The following is a 23,411-nucleotide window of genomic DNA, read 5'->3' on the forward strand; positions in this document are numbered from 1 at the left end:
TCTTTGGCGGTAGGCTTCTCCATGTATAAACGCCGTCTAGACTCTAGACGTTGATCAACTTCTACCGCTATTGATCATGGCGGTAGGTAGTTAAACCCTACCGTCACAGACAATAATGATAGGGAAAAGGGTCAGATCCTGAAAAAAATTTGGATGAGGTCAGATCCGGCTAAACTTTAGTAAAAGGGTCAAAACACGAAAATTGGCCCCATCGGGGTGAGATGGAGGGGTCGGCGGCTGCGGATTTTGACAGCATTCACAGCCTCAACGGCTCCCCCTAGCAGCGGCGGGCGCCTTGGGGCTCCTGTCAATTGACTTTTATTAGCCTAAATAAACTACTAAACATCTTGTAGAGCATATTCTTCTTCTTCCGAACACACGTCCAGGCATTCAAGGTTCTGATAAATTTTTGGGTGAAGGCTACAACAATCAGCAGCCTCCTTAATTACACAAGATGCTTGCTTTTTATTAAGACTGGCACACGAACTAAACTTAGATCATCCCTAATAAAAATGGAGCTAAACTCTCCCAAGATTCAACGCGGACGTCGCGACACCGAGACGAGCTAGTTGGTGCCCTTGCTGATGAGCTCCAGGGCGGTGGCGGTGGTGGGCAACGCTGGGATGGCTCCCTTCTTGGTGGTGCAAATGGCCCCGCAAGCGTTTGAGAACTGCAGCATCTCCCTCAGCTTGGCCTCGTTCTGACCAATCAGAAAGAAAACAACATCATTAGCAACTGCTCACAAGTCATAATGGAATTGAATTCAATCAGCTGATAATAATTTAGTTTCTTACATAGAAGATGGAGTCGTCCTTGGCGACGTTGAGGAGGAGGGATCCAACGAAGGCATCGCCGGCGCCGGTGGTGTCGACCGTGTTGACGGAGTACCCTGGCAGGGAGCCCTTGAAGTCCTTGGTGAAGTACCTGCACCCCTTCTCGCCGTCTGTGACGACGAGCAGCTTGAGGCCCTCGAACCAGAGGGAGAGGACGTTCTTCTCGTCGTGGGCGTCGCCCTGGGTGAGGAAGGCCACCTCCTCGTCGCTCACCTTGATGAAGTCGGCCTCCTTCCAGATGCTCATGATGCCGTCACGTGGGCGGAGCGGCAGGGCTCGGTGATGAGCGAGATGGAGCCATAGTGGAAGATGCGGGCGCGGTGGATGAGGTCGAGGTTGAGCTCCGCCTCGGTGAGGAGCATGTCAGCGGACGGGTTGCGGTAGAACATGAACTCGCGCTCTCCGTTGGACTTGAGGGTGACGAAGGCCAGGGCGGTGCGCGCGTGCTGGTCGAAGAGGCAGCCCTCCGCGTTCACGCCGTTCTGCTTGAGGATGTCCACCAGCATGTGGCCGAACTCGTCGTCGCCAAACTGAAAAAAAACATCATCATCCGATTTACAATTTCATATGCGACAAGGGTGTGTATAGTCTAGACGAGAAATAACTACTGTGTGTCTCATTAACTCGTATTATTGATTGCACCGACCATATGAATATATAAACAAATGTTTATAAAAATAATGCATTACTCTTTGAGAATAAGGTAAAAAGGTTTGCTTTTGTGTTAAGAGTGGATTAATGTTAGATTTGGACTGATCAATGACTTGAGATGCAGGTAATAATAGTCTAAGATACTATGAGATTATATTCAAGACCGAAAAGAAAGTTGCAGAGCATGCAATGATATAATTAAGGGACCAAATCGTGACACTACTGATAAACAAGAATCAGCAATCGTAAGTCAACACCCGATTCTCATCGTCTAGTGAGGATCGGACAGACAGCGGCGGCCCACCTATGGCGACACCAGCCTTCGGCATGATCAGATCAGAGTCTACCAATCAACAATCTAACGCGCGTGCCCGGATGCATGGCAATAAACGCAAGGACAGGGAGAATCATGATGTGCTATCATGGACGGCGACTGATCCATGCGTACCTTGCCGACGAAGGCGGAGGAGCCGCCGAGCTTGGAAACGGCACATGCGACGTTGGCGGGCGCACCCCCGGGCGCCTTGACGAAGCCTCCGGACTCAGCGAGCGAGACGCCGGCCACGTTCGGCACAAAGTCGATCAGCATCTCACCGAAGGAAACGACGAAGCCGGGCACCGCGGCGGCGGCCACAGGAGCAACAGTATCACCGAGAGGCGCCATTGAAACGGTGCGGAAGAAATCGATCGAGCCGGGGATGATAGGTGCTTTTTGTTGGATTGGAAGTTGGGAGCCGAGAGGGGGCGCTTATAAAGCGCTGCAGGAGGTTTGGCTTGGCGGAAGGGCCGATTATCTTGTTGGTAAAGAGTTCTCATCCTACTACTAGTAGTTATCGATCTTATCCTACCCCCGTTACAATCCGCTAGTATTCAATTCCGGCTTGGATAACTCCTCTCTCTCTTTTTTTTATTTCTTTTTTTTGCAAATAAGGCAGCCATGGGTAATTGTTCGGTTCCTGAAGGAATATATTTTTTGCGAGAGGTTCCTGAAGGATTTTGCTTGACTATATATAATAATTATTACTATATCCTTTAGACTGGCCGACCAATATGATATTACCTTGCTCATCTGATGGTTCTTTATGGAGTCTTTTTTTTAATTGTTTGGATTGCTTACCACATGTGTTCTTGAGCACAACATTTTTATGTTCACATGTATCTTGCATTCTTGCAATTCAGCACATGTTTTGAAGCTTAGAGCATCACCAGTAGATGCCCCAAAATAGGACTCAAAAAACGACGTGATGTAAAATATACATCACCAAATACGTGTTTTTAGGGCACCGAAAGTGTCCAATTCCAACACGTGATGTAAAATTGGCCACCATATAGGGCACGAGTGCTCCAACAGCTGCCTGCCTCAAGTGATGTATATTTTTGTTCTACAAAAATCGGCGCCGCTGCGGAAATGGAATGACCGGACCAGCAGCGGCTCAATAAGCGCTCCGGCGGACGTCGAGAAGGCTAGGGGTGACGGCATGGTCGACCTGATGCCAGGGGGGACGGAAGGAGGCGGAGGAAGGCCGGGAAGGAGCGGCGGGGTTGGCGGCTTCCCAGACCATCGACGGCCCAATTGAAGCGACGGGGCCCTCCAGCGGCCGTCGTGATGGCCGAGGGCGGCGATGGCTGGGAACGACGAGATCGAGCCGACGGAGAGGCAGCGGCGCTAACAAAAGCTGGTAGATCGGGGGGAACCGGCGGCCGCCGGTAGTGCGCGGGGTGGCGGCGGGGTCCGGGGAGGTCTGGGTACTGGCAGCATAGGGGCGGCAGCGATGGCGAAGATGGCTTCCAGCTGCAGGCGGGAAGGTCCGGGGGAACGGTTACCTGCGCAAGCGGGCGTGTGGCTTTTACATCACCATCCCAGGTGATGTATATTTGCATCACCGGAGCAAATTTTACATCGTGCCCTAAATTTTTGTTTGGCCAATTTTACATCACGGACAGCTGTTGGAGAGACTTTTTTGGCCTCAGGTGATGTAAAAGTTAGGTAATTATTGGTTTGCATCACTTATTGGAGATGCTCTTACTTTTGTAGTTCATTACCTAAGAATCTAACAACATTTTCTCATCGAAATATGTTGCAAACGTTCTTGTTGGACAAGCTGAGGGCTAGTTTGGTTCGTTACCTGGGCTCCATGCCTGGGTCAAAGTAGTGCCTGACGTGCGCCTGGAAATTTGAGAGAAATTGCCTGGCCCGGCTAACCTGGCTGTATGGCGTTTGGTGTGTGTCCGCTGCCTTGCCGGCTATTAACTACTTATAAATAAATGTTCACTCCTGACATCACTGAACAGTACCACATGCAGAGGTATAATTAATGTCCAGGCACGAGCCAGGCTTCCGAATACTCATGCCTGTGCGAGGCTAACAAACTTGCCTGGCGCTCCAACCAGGCTAATGACCATGCAGGATATTTCAGGCCAGGCTACTGTTTCCTTTCCCAGGATGCTAACCAAACAACCTCCAGGCTAGTCCCAGGCAGGCTCCAGGCCAAGCAATTTTCTTTCAGGTATCCAACCAAACCGACCCTGAATCTGTAAAAGTTAGGTAATTATTGGTTTGCATCACCTGTTGGAGATGCTCTTACTTCTGTAGTTCATTACCTAAGAATCTAGCAACATTTTCTCGTCGAAATATGTTGCAAACTTTCTTGTTGGACAAGCTGAATCTGAAGTATTATATCCCTAATTAAATTAGAATTTCAAGCAGATGCGGTAGTTAAAATATTTCCTCAAGAATTATATTACTGGCATGGGCTCCTCCCAAGGTCAAATTTTTGCCTTGGTTGGCCACCCAAGATAGGATTCGGACCGCTGACGGATTGACCAAGCGTGGTTGTCCTAATTGTGGTCTTTGCCCTCTACGCAAACTGGTGCATGAATCCGGCCCTGACCTTTTCCACAAAATGCCGCTTCACCATTCGCCACTAGAATTTGGTGAATGATTGGCTACGCTTGTTGAGCTTTGACACTTCTGACTGGTACCTTGAGAGATCCGTCAATGACTGGTGGGTCAAGAGGTCCAACAACAACACGCCCAACATGAAGGCAATGTCATCTCTTACCATGCTCCTGAGTTGGACTATTTGTAACGAGCGCAATGCCCGCGTCTTCCATCACAAAAGTGCACCAACGTCAGTCTTGCTCAAATACATCAAGACCGAGGCCAAGCTTTGGATTGTCGCGGGTGCGAAAAAAATGGGAACCATTGTAGCGGGAGAGTGATTCACTTTGTACTGGGGTCTTGTAACACATTACTCTATTCTCTTCTTAATTAATATATGATGCAAATCTTTTACCTCTGTTTCAAAAATAAAATAAAAATATTGGTCTTTCTGTAACCCGTAAAGTGAAATGTCGTGGCTAACACACTTATTGGAAGACATTGTTATATCATCTTGTCTCGACAAGAATAGCCACTACACCGCGAGGATAATGTCCAGCTTATTCTAGAAATTGTTCTATACGGACCCATCGTGTTTCCGTCACTAGTGCAAAAAAGCCTACTAGTGGCATTTGAAAAATGTTGTTAGTGGTGCAGATCTATCATGTCACCAATATCACGCAAATGATAACATGTACTAGTGGCGTTGGTTACTAGTAGTGTGCCTTAGGTTTAGCATGCCACTAGTATGTTACTAAGGAAATATTTCAACCATCATATCGGCCTAAAAATAGAAGTGGAAACAGGCTAGTCTTGAAGACTCTATAATCATAAAAAGAAAATGACTTTACTACAACAAGGGAGCAAGTTCTACATTATTCAAACCAATCTAATTGTGGATTGTCTCCTAGAAGCACTTAATGCATTTGAGCTAGACATGATTATTTGAAGATGTTCACCAGCAAACTTGGATCATAATTATTGTTAGGCACAATAGTGAGCATCAAAGAGAATACACATTTAAATCTAACCCACCTCATATGCATAGGAATTTTATATGCAAATATTTCACCGAAGCAAGTAGAAACTAACATATAAAGGCAAAACAAGTGCAACTTTAAAAAAATCATCTTGATGAGAAGAAAATAGATACTATTGAGATATCTATAACCATCCATCCCTCTCTCATAATAATTTTCATTAGAATCATGAACAAAATCTATAATATATCTATCACATAAATCATTCTTTTCAACCCACATGCATAAATTTTGCTACTCTCCACATAAGTAAAAGCCTTCTCATTGGTAAGAGTGGGAGAAATTCAAAAAAATAACTATCATGTGACACTTTAACTTTATAAACCATTTGCACATTAAAATTGTAGTATTCGTTGGGAAGTACTTCTCTTCATAACTATGACAAGTTTCATAAGGATGATTATCACTATACTTTATAAAATATGTGTCATCATAATAATCATCATATTTAGCAACTTTATTCTGGCTAAAAAACAAAAAGTCCATTTATGTGCATGTATTTATCTTTTTTATCTTTACATACAAACACGTATATTGATAAACTTCGTACAGATATACTACACATCTATTATACATGTAAAAAATTAATTAAAAACATGTCATAAAAATTAACATTTTCAAACTTGAAAAAAGCGAGCTCGTCGTGCTGGTGCTCCAAAGCGACGCTCCACTATAGATACATGTTCTATTCTCTTATAATTGTTGAGATAGCTTAGCCATGCCATTTGATATGTGGTTAGGGCATTTCCAAGGGGAAAGCCCAAATAGTGAACACCCCCCCCCCTCTATTTGTTCATCCACAGATACCCGACCGACACCCGATCACCTAATGTGATCACCTAAGGATCCCCTATTTGTGTGCCCTCCCCTCCCCTATTTTTTCGGGAAGTCAAATTTCATCAGTTTCATCATGAAAAATCCATGGTCTGCCATTCATCACTCGCTCCTAGTTCCTAGGGAACTCTAACTGGACAGAGAACAAAATATCCTCAATAGCACGAAAATCCACTTCCTATGCAAGATTCCAGGAATCCATGCCAATTGCATAAAGGTTCATGACTAAAGGTCCTCTCTGTGTGCAACCTAGCGAGCGTCGTGAATTGGGCGTCCTCCTGCTACTCATCAAAATCTTCTTCCAATATGATATCCTCTCCTCGCAATTTCGAAGGCTAAGTAATCTCAGCTTGTCCTTCATCTCATTTGTCTAGGTCTTGCTTTCCTCGTCACTTTATGCCATCTTCCCCGCATGTTCGTGTTGGCTACCTCGAGTCGCTCATCCATCAACCTTTGGTCCCCTCATAGATCCCTTTCTGAGCATCAATCACTCATGATGTCGAAGAGTTGTCGCTGGCTATATCGTCTCCATTCGTCCCTGCTAGATTTCACATTGATCCTGAGCACTCGGTCACCTCTTATACTAGGTGATCGGAATGGGTCAGTTGTGGGATCCGATCAAACCTGGTTTCCATAGTGTACTCTAAGGCGATTGTGAGAGAGTGTTGGTGGGGTCAATGATGAGAGGGGCACAATGGTCAATTGTGCACTAGTATTGCTGGTCTCAAACTTTCCTGCGGCAGTACCAAACCAATCTCATCGACATGCATGACCAATGACCATGATGTTTAATTTATGGAGTTTTCTTTCAAGAAACAACGTAGAGGCACACACATACGCACATGCTCACACATCACACACCCATCGCTTACTACATACAGGACCAAAGTTGTGGAGGTTCAAGATTGATGAAGTCACCATAGATGTCTCACTATCAGAAAAATGTGCCTCCCACTGTGGTTTGATCCATGTTGGGTTGAAGATATCACCGTCCTGCTAACTATCCAACCATGGATTGGTTCTTCGAAGAAAATTATATTAGTCAACAAACAATAACTTTGTTGATGAAAGAAATAAAAAAGGGACCCTCTATCCGTTGCCATCAGTCAATTTTATCACTAGCCACTAGATCTTGATCTAGTGGTCCAAAATAGATCATGCTATTGTTCATCTTCTTCCTCCCTTCCTTCTTCCTCCTCCCGATCGCCCCTAGCCTACACCGCCCTAACCGCTGGCATCCACCACTCACGGTCGACGAGTGTTACCGCTCACCGCCCCACCCTCCCCTCAACCTACCCCACCGCCATTGCTGGCCACCGCACCAACCATCCCTCCAAGCCCTGCACCACCCATGAAAACCTCTGGCGAACCCCTGCACCCCACCCCTAAGATACACAATGGGGTTGTGGCTTCTCCCTAAAATAGATAATGGGGCCATGATTTCACCCCTAAGATAGATGGTAGGGCTAGTTCTTCTCCGACGAGGTCCCGCCAAGAGGAAAGGAAGAAGGAAAAAGGTGATTACACAAAAAGGAATTCCAGGCACATGAGAAATAGCAAATCCAAATAAACAAACAGGAGCAGATGAATTAAATATATTTTTTCCAATTGTGAACTGCTACGTGATTGATTTATATATATATGAACAATTAAACTTTGCATCTACATGTATGTATACATATTTATACATGGTCATGTGGGATATCTCTATATATAAGAGTGAAAAACTAAAACAGTTGAGGTTATAGAAATGGGTACAGAGGATGATTCCGTTGTCGAGTGGGACAAGAAAAATAAGAGACCTACTCCAGAAAATTCTAGTACTACAGTAGCGGCTACGAGTCAGCCCTGCCAGAGCCAATGAATGCTATGATCTGGAACTATCGAGGGTTTGGGAACCCAACGACAGTTCGAGAGCTTCGCAAGATTGTGAAGCAAGATGGTAACCAGAGTAAGCATCCAGAAAACTCAAACGCTCGCAACCCGCTGTAGCATCAATGATTTGATCAATACGAGGGAGGGCAAAAGGATCTGCTGGACAAGACTTGTTCAAATCTGTATAGTCCACACACATACGCCAGGTGTCGTTCTTCTTGAGTACTAACACTGGATTAGCCAACCACTCAGGATGAAATACCTCAACAATAAAACCAGCCGCCAAGAGCCTGGCTACCTCCTCACCAATCGCCTTGCGCCTTTCTTCATTGAAGCGGCGGAGGAACTGCTTGACCGGTTTAAACTTGGGATCAACATTAAGAGTGTGCTCAGCGAGTTCTCTCGGTACACCTGGCATGTCAGAAGGCTTCCACGCAAAGATGTCCCGATTCTCATGGATGAACTCGATGAGCGCGCTTTCCTATTTCGGATCCAAATTAGCGCTGATGTTAAACTGCTTGGATGAATCGCCAGGAACAAAATCAACCAGCTTAGTCTCATCAGCCGATTTAAACTTCAAGGCCGGATCATGCTCTGTAGTTGGCTTTTTCAAAGAAGTCATATCCGCCGGATCAACATTGTCCTTGTAGAACTTCAACTCCTCTGTTGAACAAACCGACTCAGCATATGCCGCATCACCTTCTTCACATTCCAAAACGATCTTACGGCTCCCATGAACCGTGATGGTCCCTTTATGACCTGGCATCTTGAGCTGCAGATAGACAAAACAAGGCCTTGCCATGAACTTAGCATAAGCCGGCCATCCAAACAGGGCATGATACGGGCTCTTGATTTTCACCACTTCAAAAGTCAATGTCTCTGATCTTGAATCATGCTCATCTCCAAAAGCAACCTCCAGAGCTATCTTACCAACTGGATACGCCGATTTACCAGGCACCACGCCATGGAAGACCGTGTTGGACGGTTTAAGATTTTTATCTGTTAATCTCATGCGACGGGAGGTTTCATAATAAAGGATATTGATACTACTCCCCCCATCCATGAGTACTTTGGTGAAATTATAACCTCCAACCTGAGGTGCCACCACCAATGCCAGATGACCCGGATTATCGACCCGAGGCGGATGATCCTCTCGACTCCACACAATGGGCTGTTCAGACCAGCGCAAGTAACGGGGCACCGCCGGTTCAACGGAGTTCACTGCCCTTTTATGAAGCTTCTGATCGCGCTTGCACAGGCTTGTGGTGAAGACATGGTACTGCCCACTATTCAACTGCTTTGGGTTGCTTTGGTAACCCGACTGCTGCTGTTGCTGCTGACTCCCCTGATGATTATAACCACCTTGGTTGCCCTGATTGCCTTGATTGCCATGTCCGCTTTGATTACCGTGAAAACCTGAACCGGAACTGCCTCCACCGTAACCCGGCCCATGGGATCCGGGGCCTGAACCGCCGCCCGGTCCATGATCATACCAAAAAAAATCTGAATTCTTGAACTCCCGCATAATATAACAATCCTTCCAGAGGTGCGCGGCTGGTTTATCCCGCGACCCGTGCTTTGGGCAAGGCTGGTTTAACAGGTGAGACAAGCGCTCCAGATTGGGACTTGGTCCTCCACCACGTGGGGGCAGTTTACCCTTACGACGCTGGCCATTATCCTGCGCATTGGTGTTAGCCACAATTGACATGGGCTGCTTGCATGTGTCCTTGAAATTCTGGATAAACGGGGCCGTTAACTCGGCCCATGATCCAATGGAGTTAGCTGGCAGATTTTTCAACCATGTGCGAGTTGTTCCTTCCAACATCATGGTGAAGTATTTAGCACACGCCGCATCGTCCACATCCAGCATCTCCATTGCCATCTCATAGCTTTCAACCCATGACTCGGGGGATATAAATCGGCGGTGTAATTCGGCACTTTACGTGGGCCCTTGAAATCCTTGGGCAGCCGTACGTTGCGCAGCGCCAGGACGAGACACGGCACCCCCAACGAACTGGAGGTGACCCCTGGTTCCACCGAAGTTGTTGGACAAACTGGAGTAAGTTGGCGAGCTTCGTGTTGTGTCGCTAACTCGGCCTCTCGACGTGCCCTAGCACGATCCACCACATCCTGAGCATCACCACCGCCGCCTGCCGGGTTATGACCATGAGGCAGATTAAGATTCCGTGCACTGCTGGACACGGGAGAAAGTCTTCGGTCTTCCACGCCAAGCTTGCCTTCCACGCCAAGGAGAGTCCCATTCGGACACGGGAGAGAGTCTTCGGTCTTCGTATCTTCACAACTCATCAGTCCGGCCCATCTCTAACCGGTCGGACGCCCGAGGACCCCCTAGTCCAGGACTCCCTCAGTATCCCCTGAACCAGGCTTCAATGACGAGGTGTCCGGCGCGTAGATTGTCTTCGGCATTGCAAGGCGGGTTCCTTCTCCGAATACTCCAACACAGTCTTCGGACGCAACGAACGTGTTCGGCTCTGCAAAACAAATCCCACGTACAACCGCAGAGAGTATAATATTCCACGAGTACAATCCGCTAACAACTTTTGGTAATGTGACTCCACGTCATCACCCGGTCATTATTTCGAACCGTTTTCGGCCTGCCGCCCCATGTTTCGAGACGCGGTTTTATTGGCACGTCTTGTCGAAGCAGAGATCGTGTCCCCTTATTGCGGGATTCTCATTGATACGAGCGTGGGTAACCCAACCGTTTGGTTGGCATGATTCCTTAGGAGTAGGCAAGTTTTAAGGCTTAGGAGGAGGCGTTCGATATTCATCGCCTTTATAAAGGGGTTAAGACCCGTCTCTCCCCTCTGCGTCAAACCTTTTCTCAACCTCTCCAACCTCAAGTTCCATCACCCAAGGTTCGACTTGGCTGTTCAAGTTTTCCAGTCATGTCCGGATCCAGCCCTCAAGGCCGGTGGATGGCTTCTTCCGTCACAGAGGAAGATATCGCGAAGCTCCGGGCGGCAAGATACCTGACCACGGAAATCCCCCATAGGCTTTCTGCCTAAGGGCAGGTTATTCCCACTCCCAGATCCAGTGAGAGGGTCGTGTTTATCGCCCACTTCCTCCGAGGGCTAGGGTTCGCTCTCCAGCCCTTTGTTCGAGGGCTCATGTTCTATTACGGGCTAGATTTTCATGATCTAACTCCGGACTCCTTCCTTCATATCTCGGCGTTCATTATCACATGCGAGGTTTTCCTCCGTGTTCCCCCACACTTCGGCTTGTGGCTTAAGACCTTTAATGTGAAGCCAAAGGTAGTCGATGGGAAACAAGCGGAGCGCGGTGGTGCCGCAGTGAGCAAACTCATCAACGCTCCTTGGCTCAAGGGATCCTTCTCAGAATCTTCTGACTTATGGCAGCGGGAGTGGTTCTATATTACTGAACCCCGCGGTACCAAGTGGGCAGCTACACCTGCGTTCCGATCTGGCCCTCCAATTCAGCCCGCATCATGGGTTAATAAGGGGTTGGACTGGGGATCAATTGATGAAGTGTAGACTCTGCAGAGCCGCATACGGAGTCTCCTTGAGAAGAACACCGAACTCATCGATGTGATTCAAGTAATGTTAGTCCGCTGGGTCCTCCCGTGCCAGCGACGACCAATCCGTATGTGGGAGTTCAATCCGTAAGGACCACGAACCCTTCAGCACTTCTTTGGTGCGACGCACAGAGGAATGTGGAAGCTATTTTTCAGAACACGAAAACAGTGGCCAGATACGATAGAGGACATAGGCCTCGACCACAACCATCCGGGTACCTCGGTAAGCACTTGACTCCCGGACATAGTTTTAGTTAAACATCTCATAATAGGATACTGAGAAAACCACCTTTTTCCAGGGCTGGATAAAGAAGGCGGAGCGAATCCGGTGTTCGGCCCCTCTCCCTGAAGACTCAACTAGTCCCGTGCTAACAAGGATGCTGGTGCCGTCGTCATGCCAAGTGCCGGTGAGGGAGGACCATAAGGAGAGTGAGGGAGTCAAAGGTAGCCTCGGAGGTACACCAAGCACTGTGTCCGGGGAGATTAAGGCTCCTTTTTCCGAAGACAAAAGAGAAGGAGAAGCTGTCATTCTTTCTCCTCATAGTAAGAAAAGGGCCGCCTCCGAAGTCTGGGAGGCGAAGGCTCCTAAGCAAGGCAAGACGCCCCTGTCAGGTGGTTCGGGATCGGAAGGCTACATTGTCACACAGTTCCTCCAGAAGGACAAGCCTTCAGCCGAATCGTAAGTGAATCAAGATGTTTTAAACATATCCCGTTCCTCTTCCTGTTACCAGGGTGACATTTAACATACATATTTGCAGTCCGGCGTGTAGTCTTCCTCAACAGTTCTCCTCGGGGGATCTACTTCCGGAGATGATGGAAAGCGAAACGCCTCCACAAGCTTCCTCGCCCAATAGGGGGGACGACTTTGAGGTGTCGTCCCGGAGGATCCTTCCCGATCAACAAGTGGTGCGGGGAACATCGAAGACAACGCCCGAAGGTGAAACTTCGGTCGCCCGGGACCCGGGGTGTGTGGCCCCGACGGGGATCAACCATAAAGGTCTCGGGCTATCTGGCTTACAGCCGAGAGCGACTCTAGAGTCGAGTGAACACGCCCCTTCAAAAGGAGTCTATGCTTCCACGGCCGCCCCCAGGAATCCGGAGGCGCCGGATACAATGATGAGCGTGCTGCAGCATGCGTCCGTCTCGGAGGAACATCGTACCTTAATGAGTACGGTGGCTGAAAGGATTCTATCCGCGAAAAGCGGGTTGAACGAAGCCTTCATGAGCCTGCTAAGAGGCTTCGAGGTACGTACTATAATATTTTCAATTATGCTCTATACGCAAAATGCACCTGTGTATAGGTAGTAGCCCCTGAGACTCTGGTTGGCTTCCAAAGGGAGGCAATCAGAGGATCGAAAAAGATATGCCCAGGAGATAGTCTAGTTAATTGAAACACATGTTGTTACCTTCATGACGACTGCCCACACTGCGGAGGTTGCAGGTCTGAAGCAAAAACTTGATGTGGCGGATGATGACATCACGCTTATTAATAGGCGGCTCGACGAGGCATACGGTATGAGTTCGGGGCAGTCAGTATATATATGTATGATAACATGAGCACGAAGCTGGGGTTGTATACTGAGGCATGCATAACTGCAGATGGTGCTGCCGCGGTGGAGACCCTTCGGGCTGAACTTGCTCGAGCCAAGGAGCAAGCCCGGATGAGTAATTTGGCTGCCAATAAGGCAGCTGATGAGTTAAAAGCCGAACAGGCTGCTCGGCGCCAGTATGAGGAGAGAATTTCTATTATGGCGCGCGAGCTAAAAGAAACCACTGCCCGGTGCGAATTCCTCGAGAGGGATAACAAAGCTAAAGCGGAAGACCTTGACAAGGCTTTACGAGAGGCGAAAGAAGCCCGATCCGAGTCTAGAGCGGCTCGGGAGGAGATCCGGCAAGCTGGGGAGATAGCGGCCGGTAAGCCTTTCTTATTACATACTAAATTCGGAGATCCGAAGTATGCCCCGCCTTATTAAATGTGGAGCTCCCCAGACGCATTCTTGGACTTGCCGAAGAGTGCCTCCGATGCGGCGCAATTTTACCAAGCGCAGGAAGGATGCGCAACAGAGAAGCTTTTCTGGTCACAATTCGGCGCGCCAAAGCGTCCGCTGTTACTGAACGAGCAGATGGCCCAGTGGGCCGAGCTCCACAAGATATCCGGCTCTGCCATGAAGGACGTCATAGTCCGGCTGTGGTCGGCTGAGCCAATTCCGAATAGTTATTTCGGTTTGGTGCAGCGATTTGTTGATGTGGTGCCGCGTATCGACGCCGTTAAGCGGTCGACGTGCATTGAAGGTGCACGGATGGCCTTTGCCCGCATCAAGACATACTGGGCGAAGATGAAGGCCACCGATATTGCAGCGAAGAGTCCACCCAAAGGCAAGGACCATTACATGCCAGAGCATTATTTCGATGACGTCTTAGAGGGTGCTCGCTTAATAGAGGGTCAGTGCTCGAAAAATATGATATTCGAGTGAAATGTATTGGGATTGTGAAAATGAATTTATGATACTTTAAGTTTATTCCCAGAAGTTTTGGCTCCTCCTGTGCGGCCGTTTTTTATATAATCTGAAAGTTTTCCAGTCGTCGGCTTCAGCCCCCTCGCATAAGATGCGGGGGTGTTCGGAAAAGCACTTGATCACTCTTGATCCAACGTCTTGGTCCGTGAAGGAGGTGTGAATGCGGCGAACTAGGCAATTAAACTATAGGGCTTTAACACTTTCACTTAGCCATAGGAGTTTTATGGTGGGTCTACCATATAGCCCCTAGTATGTACGCATTTATCCGAATACGGTGCATTACATGGGTGACCTTAAGAACGGCCCTTCATTTAGTACAGAAAGAATAGCGAAAGATTCTAGTAAGTCATCGAGTGGTTGACTAGCTCTTGCCATATCATGACAGTCAGTTTTCGGCTTTCTCTACTGAGGTGCTCATCTGGATGAACCGGGACACAATTTTAGTAGTTCTCCCTTTACTACCCTAGCCGATATAGCGGAACATAGGGTAGTAAGAACAGGAGCCGGGCAACCCAACTATTGACCAAAGACATGATTCGGAGCTGGTTCATATAAGGCCAAACTCGTGACGCCGAAGTGTGCTATAAAGCTGTTCGGACTTTGCCGGCAACTCATTTGTTCCCATATCGAGCCCCTGGCGATTGTGCCGAGGTGCGAGTGTGAAACAACAGGAAATAATTTAGCTCTTTAAAAGAAGCAAATAGTGGATACGGATTATGTTCACTGGAACTTGATTGATATGTCAATTGCCATTGTACAAATAACAACGCCACGACCCCGGCTATTTGACATGCCAGTGGTCGAAGGCTGAGGGAGAAGGTACTTTACAGGCTCGAAATAGAGAGTGCGGTCTACACAAAATTATTTGGACCTCCTGTCGCACGTCTGCGTTGCCTTGCCTCGGTGGAAGGATTCCTTAATAGGAATAACCTTTGGGTGAGTGTATGAAGCCGAACTCCAAAAGAGTCCGTAAGATGATCAATGTTTGAGCCACCTGTAATAAGAGATAAAAAGTGGTTAGAAAAGAAAAGGAGGAAATGGGAGTGCTTGTAAGCTTTTCCGTATTGTGCCTCCGCCGATGACCAGGGTATTTTGAGTGTGTAGTTATGCATGCGCGGTGTAACCCTCACGAGTGTGTAAGGCGAACGGCGGAGGCTGAACTGCTATTCCAGCTCTGAGATTGATCAGTTCCATTTAATAGAGACCGGCGGCTTAATGGCCAATGAGTTATGCGGCTTGATGAGGCCGCTTTGTACTTCGGCCGTAATAGCCGTAGTGTGGTCATCTGTACGGAGGGAGTGTTCCTTATTTCCATTTACTGTTATGACGCCGTGTGGACCGGGCATTTTAAGTTTTGCGCGGGCGTAGAGTGGGACCGCATTAAAACGAGCAAGAGCGGTATGTCCCAGAAGTGCATGGTAGCTACTGTGAAGCGGGGCAATATCAAAGGTCAAGCCCTCGCTTCGGGAGTTGTTCGGCGAACCGAAAATGACTTCCAGTGTGATAGAGCCCGTGCAGTGGGTTTCTACGCCGGGCATTGCTCCCTTGAGGATAGTTGTGGTGGGCTTGATTCTTGAAGGATCAATGCCCATTTTGCGGACAGTTTCTTGGTAGAGTAGATTAAGGCTGCTACCGCTGTCCATAAGGACTATCGTGAGATGGAACCCATCGATAATTGGATCAATGATCAGAGCTGCCGGACCGTCGGGACGGATATGACCAATTTTTGGCGGGATCTGCTCTATGGCGTGTATGTCCCGTGGTGCTCGCGTGCGCTCCCTTGTAGGGGTGTGCGTCACATATACCATATTTACGGTTTTCACTTCGGGGGGAAATTGCTTCTGAACCCCGGTGTTCGGCTGGTGAGTCTCTTCGTCATCACTGTCACTAGGCGGCCGCTTCCCCTTGTGTTTGGCATTAAGTTTGCCGGCTTGTTTGAAGACCCAGCAGCTTCTGTTTGTGTGAGTAGCTGGTTTATCGGGGGTGCCATGAATCTGGCAGGGCCGGTCGAGTATCTTGTCTAGATTGGATGGTCCGTCTCTATTTGCCTTGAATGGCTTTTTCCGTTGACCTGGTTTGGAGCCGCTAAACCCGGCGTTAACCGCCGTGTCTCGTGTTATTTTGTTATTATTGCGACGCTTGTGTTTATCGCGTCGTGGCTTGCCGTTGCCGTCTCGGACTTCTGAAGTACCCGGATTGCTGGCGCTGTTCCTTCTACGAGTGAGCTAGCTATCCTCTCCCGTGCAAAAGTGGGTCATTAAAGCGGTAAGGGCTGCCATGGATTTTGGTTTTTATTGACCGAGGTGGCGGGCGAGCCATTCATCCCGGACGCTGTGTTTGAAGGCTGCGAGGGCTTTGGCGTCTAGACAATCGACGATTTGCTTCTTTTTAAATAAGAACCTAGTCCAGAGCTTCCTGGCTAACTCTCCGGGCTGTTGGACGATGTGACTTAAGTCATCGGCATCTGGCGGCCGGACATATGTACCCTGGAAGTTGTCGCGGAAGGCGTCTTCCAGATCCTCCCAGCTGCCAATAGAGTTTTCAGGCAGACTGTTCAACCAGTACCGAGCTGGCCCTTTGAGTTTTAGTGGGGGTATTTGATGGCGTGAAGGTCATCTCCGTGGGCCATATGGATATGGAGAAGAAAATCCTCGATCCATACCGCGGGGTCTATTGTCCCATCATATGATTCGATGTTTACGGGTTTAAACCCTTCTAGGAATTCGTGATCCATCACCTCGTCAGTGAAGCAAAGGGGGTGTGCAACGCCTCTGTATCGGGCCACGTTGCTACATAGCTCGGATGGAGTCCGTCTGCGGTTCTCGGCCTGGGCATGCGTATGATTCTTGCGTCTGGCTAGATAGCCGTTGTCACGTGTCGGGGCGCGTCCCCGTGATCCATAGATTGATCTATTCTGACCTGCTCTACTGTCCAAGCCCTGCCGTAGGTCGTAGGTATGTCCCCGAGCTGTTTTATCTCTGCCTTTACGGTGAGGTGGAGAAGGCTGGTGTTCGGCCTGAGTTGCCGCTTTGTCCTGACCACGTGGTGGTCGGTCAGCCGCATTGCGCGATGATGGTACGGGCTCCAGTGCCTCATCGTCGAACTGAGCTAGCAGTTTACGCTTCGGGTAACTTTTGGCTGGGCGCTTGAGGCCGTATTCCTCGGCTGCCAGGACATCAGTCCATCTATCGTTTAGCAGATCTTGATCAGCTTGAAGCTACTGCTGCTTCTTTTTCAGGCTCCTTGAAGTGGCTATTAACTGGCACTTAAAGCGCTCCTGTTCGAGAGGTTCCTCAGGCATGATAAGATCCTCGTTGCCGAGGCTCACCTCTTCCTCGCAGAGCGGAAGATAATTAATGTCCTCCGAGTCTTTGTTTATGGCCTGTTCATCAGGGCTAACTCGCCCATCTTCCCGGTCGTCCTGTTCGGCAGTTTCTTCGTCGGGATCTTCTCTATCTTCGGCACCGTCCGGAGTGTTATCGTCCCCTGTGCCGGTGTTGCTGTCTTTGCTGCGGCGTGATTTAGAGCGGCGCTGCTGATGCCGGCGCTTTGCTTGTATCTTAGGAGGCTCATCCTCTACTGGATTTTACTTGTCATCGCCACTATTCTCGTTTGGTGCATCTACCATGTATACATCATATGAAGAGGTGGCCGTGCATCGTCCGGTGAACGGCGGGTCTTGGGCCCCCTCTTCTCCAGCCGTCGTCCATACCGTCGATGTCTTCGGAGCCGTAATCGAGCATGTTGGTTAGGTCCTGGATAGTGGCTATGAAGTTGGCGGTGGGTGGGAAATGAAATTCTCCGTCATCAGCCTCCAGTTCAAACCGGATATAATTCGGCTGAGAATCCCCCACTAAGGATAGAGTTTTTAATGAGTTTAGCACGTCGCCCAAGGGCGAGTGCCGGAAGATTTCCCCTTGTACAGCATTGTTATAGATGATCGAAGGAGCCATCAAACCTTTTAATGATAGCGCAGTGGAACTCTCAATGAAAGCACCAATGTCGGTGTCAAAACCGGCGGATCTCGGGTAGGGGGTCCCGAACTGTGCGTCTAAGGTCGATGGTAACAGGAGACAGGGGACACAATGTTTACCCAGGTTCGGGCCCTCTCTATGGAGGTAATACCCTACTTCCTGCTTGATTGATCTTGATGAATATGAGTATTACAAGAGTTGATCTACCACGAGATCGTAATGGCTAAAACCCTAGAAGTCTAGCCTGCATGACTATGATTATCCTCCTTCTACGGACTAAGCCCTCCGGTTTATATAGACACCGGAGGGGACTAGGGTTGTACAAAGTCGGTTACAGAGAAAGGAATCTTCATATTTGGATGCCAAGCTTGCCTTCCATGCCAAGGAGAGTCCCATTCGGACACGGGAGAGAGTCTTCGGTCTTCGTATCTTCACAGCCCATCAGTCCGGCCCATGTCTAACCGGTCGGACGCATGAGGATCCCCTAGTCCAGGACTCCCTCAAGGGGTACTAGGGTTTACAGATAGTCAGATACATCAAGGAAATGTCGAATCTTCCATCTTGACTTGGGGTACACACCAAGGCACAAAAAGTCTTCGGTCCGGATACGGTGCGGCCCAATAGTCCGGCTCACGTGAGATGAGCCGGCACCCCGAGGACCCCCTAGTCCAGGACTCCCTCGGTAGCCCCTGAACTAGCCTTCAACGTCGGCTTCCTATAACTTCCATGACTGCAGACTCTGGCTTGCAGGCGTGTTCTGTTTCTTCTGAGTACTCGGAATAGTCCTTCTCCAATTAAGCCTTCAAATGATGGTTGAACCAATTCGGCCATACACCGAGCCGTGTCCGGATTTCGAACTACCTGTTTTACTTGGCCTCGAAGGCCAATTGTTCGAGTGTGAACAGTGCCTTTGACTAACAACTTTTGGCGAAGGGTAGCGTCCGATCATAAACATGAAGACTCGATGCGTGGCTCGAGGCCGCTCCTTTGATGGCACATCCCTTCGAGGTGGAGATCATGTCTCGTTTTTTAAGGGATTTGATCAATGATTCACAGTATCCCACTCGTGCATAACGCCACAAGTTTATCGGGAAGAGGCGAGGTGGGCGGCGCATTTACAGGACTCTTGGTATTACAACTACTTATAAAAGGGAGCAGCCACGATTGTCCTCGTATGCCTTCTTCTTCCTCTCGCCACAGCCTTGCCCAATCTATAGAGCTCGAGCGATCCAACCCATCTTTCTGCAAAGTCGAGTTCGGCAATGGCCGGATCTAGAGCGAAGGGCAAGTGGGAGGCCTCGTGCATCACCAACAACGACATCGAGGACCTGAAGTGAGTAGGCTTCCTCTCCCTCAACGTCGCCCATCGGGCCCCTAAGGAGGGCCAGGTCGTGCCGACGCCCCGCGCCGGTGAACAGGTGGTGTTCATCCCCCACTTCATCCAGGAACTCGGTTTCCCCATCCATCCGTTCGTCCCAGGGTTGATGTTCTACTACAGGCTCGACTTCCATGACCTGGCTCCGAATTCTTTCCTTCACATCTCAGCCTTCATCATCATCTGCGGGTCCAGCCACACTTTGATCTATGGCTGAAGGTTTATAATGTTAAGCCGAAGATTGTTGATAGCCAGCATGTGGATTGCGGGAGTGCCATGGTGAGCAGGCTTACCCAACTCGGCTGGCCGGAGGGCGTGTTTGTAGACACGGTCAAGATCTAGCAGAAAGAGTGGTTCTACATCACGGAGCCTTGCGAGGCAAACTGGGCAGCTACTCCATATTTCAGATCTGGACCCGCCGCAAGGTTAACCTCGTGGAACAGAAAGGGCCTCGACTGGGAGCATGATGCCGAGGTGAAGGCAGTGCAAAAGCATGTCACTAACATGATAGAGGCGGGGGTCACACTAACCAATGTGGTCCAGATGATGCTCCACCGTAGTCTGCTACCTTGCCAACTTCGGACCACCCCAATGTGGTCCTGGAAGCCCGAAGACCCCCACTCCGTGCAATATTTCGACGCACCACCCACGAGAAGTTGTGGAGAGCTCTGTTCAAGCCACGGGAGACTTGGCCGGCCGAGAAGGAAGACGTCGGCCTCAACGCTGAACACCCCCCAAGAAGGTAATGTGATACCGCTCTCCCTTATGCTTGGATATTTGCCTTTCCATTAGGGCTCTCAATCCCATGTTTCTTATTCTTCCAGGGTTGGCTGAAGAAAGCTGTGAAGATGGGCAGCCCGGCCCCGCTGCCCGAAGACCCCATGTCTGCCCAGCTAAGAGAGATGCTGACTGTGGCACCTTACAAGGCGCCAGAGAAGAACGAGAAGAAAAACAACCCCACAAGGGGGCAGGGAGGGCCTCCACCCACGAGTCCATACGAACACTAAGTCCACGGACACTCACGCCCCCTCCGCACAAGAGGGGACCAGGAAGAAGAAGAGGAGGAGGAGAGTGATTCCTCCCGCACCAGGAAGAGAGCGGCACCGACCGAAGCCGAAGGGAGAACCCTTCTCCAGCTCTGAAGAAGAGGGGTAAGGGGAAGCTAGTCCTTCTTGATGACAGTTCGGACTCTGATGAAAAGTCCGCAGCCTCGGAGCGGATCCTGGAGAAGGTTCCCAGGGTCAAGCCCCGCGCAGAAAGGTAAAAGTCTGAAGACCTGTCTGGGTACTGATTTTACTAACACATTACTAAAATCATCGGTGCCTTCATATTGCAGCCCGGCACGTGACCACCCCAACGACCAGATGTCTCAGGGTACTTCTCCGCCAAATGATTTGGCGGAGACCCGAGGCGCATCGGATGTCGCGCCCCCTCCGGTCACTGGAGAGACCGGAGAGGTTTTGTTCCAAAGGACCCCACCCGTGCCAAATTCGAGGGGGTGAGGATATCGTCATGGCCGCCGAAGACAAGGAGAAGGAGCTCGGGCAAGCCGAGCCCTCTCAGACGACGGTTCCAGGGCCTGAACGACCCTCTGGAGTGCCAGAGCCATCTCCCACCGAAGGGGAGCGGGGGCCCAGCCGCCAGCACCGAACACCGGGGGACGGGTCGCGGCCGAGTGGCCGGACATGATGGAGGACGCTATGAAAAGCTCCTCCATAGTCGCAGAACACAGCACCCTGATGGGTGCGGTTTTGCAAAGCGTTCGGTCCGTTAATAGTGAACTGAAAGATGCTTTTGGCAGCCTCCTAACGGGCTTTGAGGTAAACAAAGTAATGTTTTTTTCTTTGTAATAAGATTCGAGCAATCCTTATATGTAGCAGCCCCCGAGACTCTGGCAGGTTGCGAAAAAACCTGGCAGAGGATCGGAATTGTAAAGGCATTAATTGGCCGAAGTATCATCTTGTTTCTATTTTGCAGGCTTCGGCATTGGCGGCTGCTGCCAATGCCACTGAGTTGGTTGAGATCAATTGGAAGCTGGAGGGTTCTGAGGAAGAGCTCAATCTCGTCAACAAGCGGATCAACGAAGCACAAGGTTAGTCTATTCGAGACACAGTCCTTTGCATAACTTATGTTAAGTAGACTTTTCAGGATGGTCCCCTAAGTAAGAAAATCACAGCTGGTGCCGCGGAGGTCGAGAGCCTTAAAGTTGAGCTGTGGAAGGCGAAAGCCGACGCAGCCGAACGAATGGCCGTCGAGCTCACGTCGGTGAAAGATGACACTGAGAAGCATGAGGCCAGGGTGGCCGAGGTGCAACAAGAGCTCAAGGATGCCATCACTAAATGTGAGGACCTTGAGTAGAAGAATAAGGAGCATGCCACCGAGCTGGCGAAGATGAAGACGGAGGTCTAGGAGGTGCGGACAGAAGCGCGAGGAGCTCGGGAGGAGCTCCGTCAAGTAAAGCAAATTGCGAATGGTAAGCAGTACTTACTTAAAAATGTCTTTGGAGGCCAAAGATTCGCATTGCTTACCCGGGTCTGACATTCCGCATGCGCCTTTACTGAGCTCCCAAGGAGTGCAGCAGATGCTTCCAGGCATTATGCGGCTCATGAGGGTAACTCCGAGCTGAGGCTATTCTGGGCGCAGTTGCCACGCGCCTGAGCACCCTCCCCTCCTTGTTCATCAAATGAAGCAAATGATGGAGCTGCACCGAATGGCAGAGTCGGCCATGAAGGACCTTTGTGTCCGGCTCTAGCCCTCCGAGCCCATACCGAGCAGCTAGTATGGCCTGGTGGCGAAGTTGTGTGATGCCGCCACCCGCGTTGATGACGTGAAGCACTCGGTATGCATCGAGGGGGCTTGGATGGAGTTCTCGAAGACCATGGTGCACTGGCCGAAGATAAAGCCTGTCGAGATGGCCACTGGACCGGCCCCAACTGGAAAGGAACACAGGCGCCCGGAGCAATACTTCGCCGCCGTGATGGACGGTGCTCGGGCCATAGAGGCATTGTGTTCCAAGGATGTAATCCTTGAGTAGTTGTGCCGTGATGTATGAAACTATGGTTGAACCTTTATGTTCTATAGTGCGGTTGTGTTTTGCATCGTTTATCATACTTGCATATGTTTACGTTAATTTTCACTCCCGTGCGGCCATTTTATCCTAAAAGTTACCAGTCGTCGGCTTCAGCCCCCACGTAGATACTACGAGGGGTATTCCATCCTCCGCACTATAACTCTTAGCCGACATCTCGGTGCCCGAAGGCGGTAGTGTAGGAGGGGAACAAGGGAATCAGACTATGCGGCTTTATGACTTTCACTTAGCCATAGGAGCGTGACTATGGGGGCTGATAACCAGCCCCCAGTGTGGGAAAATGTTAGGAAAACCAGAGGGGTAAGCATCTACCGCTTGATTTGGGTGAGGACAAATCCTTTCTGTTACATGGTCTAATCGCCAACAGTTTTAGGTTTGACACCAGTCATCGGATGCAGACCAGTTTGCGCCTATTATGACAGTCAGTTTTCGGCTTTTTCCACTGAGATACTTAACCGAGCTAGACGGAAGTAAAATCACAGTGCTTCTCCTTTTACCTTCTTAGCCCAACATGCTGAACGTAAAAAGGCAAGCACAGGAGCGGGGCAACCCAACTATTGACCCAAGACATAATTCAGAACTGATGCATTTAATGCAATATCCGAGACGCCGGACACGTTGGAAAGTCTGGTGCCGGACATAGCATGCGGGGCAAGCATTACGGTTGAGCCCCGGGTCTATTAGACGGTTTGCATGTGGCGGCGGATATACGCCAGACGGGTTTTAAGACAAGATCGAAGAGCGGGGAAAAGAGCATAATACAAGTAACTATATAAGGACCTGAAAAA

At 49.5% G+C, this 23,411-nt stretch overlaps 1 pseudogene; it reads right to left on the reverse strand.

Moving 5' to 3' along the window:
* Positions 1–347: 347 nt before the first annotated feature.
* Positions 348–2,217, reverse strand: LOC123126015 (fructokinase-2-like; annotated as a pseudogene).
* Positions 2,218–23,411: the final 21,194 nt, after the last annotated feature.

This window comes from Triticum aestivum, chromosome 5D (genome assembly GCF_018294505.1).
Source record: "Triticum aestivum cultivar Chinese Spring chromosome 5D, IWGSC CS RefSeq v2.1, whole genome shotgun sequence".
Lineage (NCBI taxonomy): Eukaryota > Viridiplantae > Streptophyta > Magnoliopsida > Poales > Poaceae > Triticum > Triticum aestivum.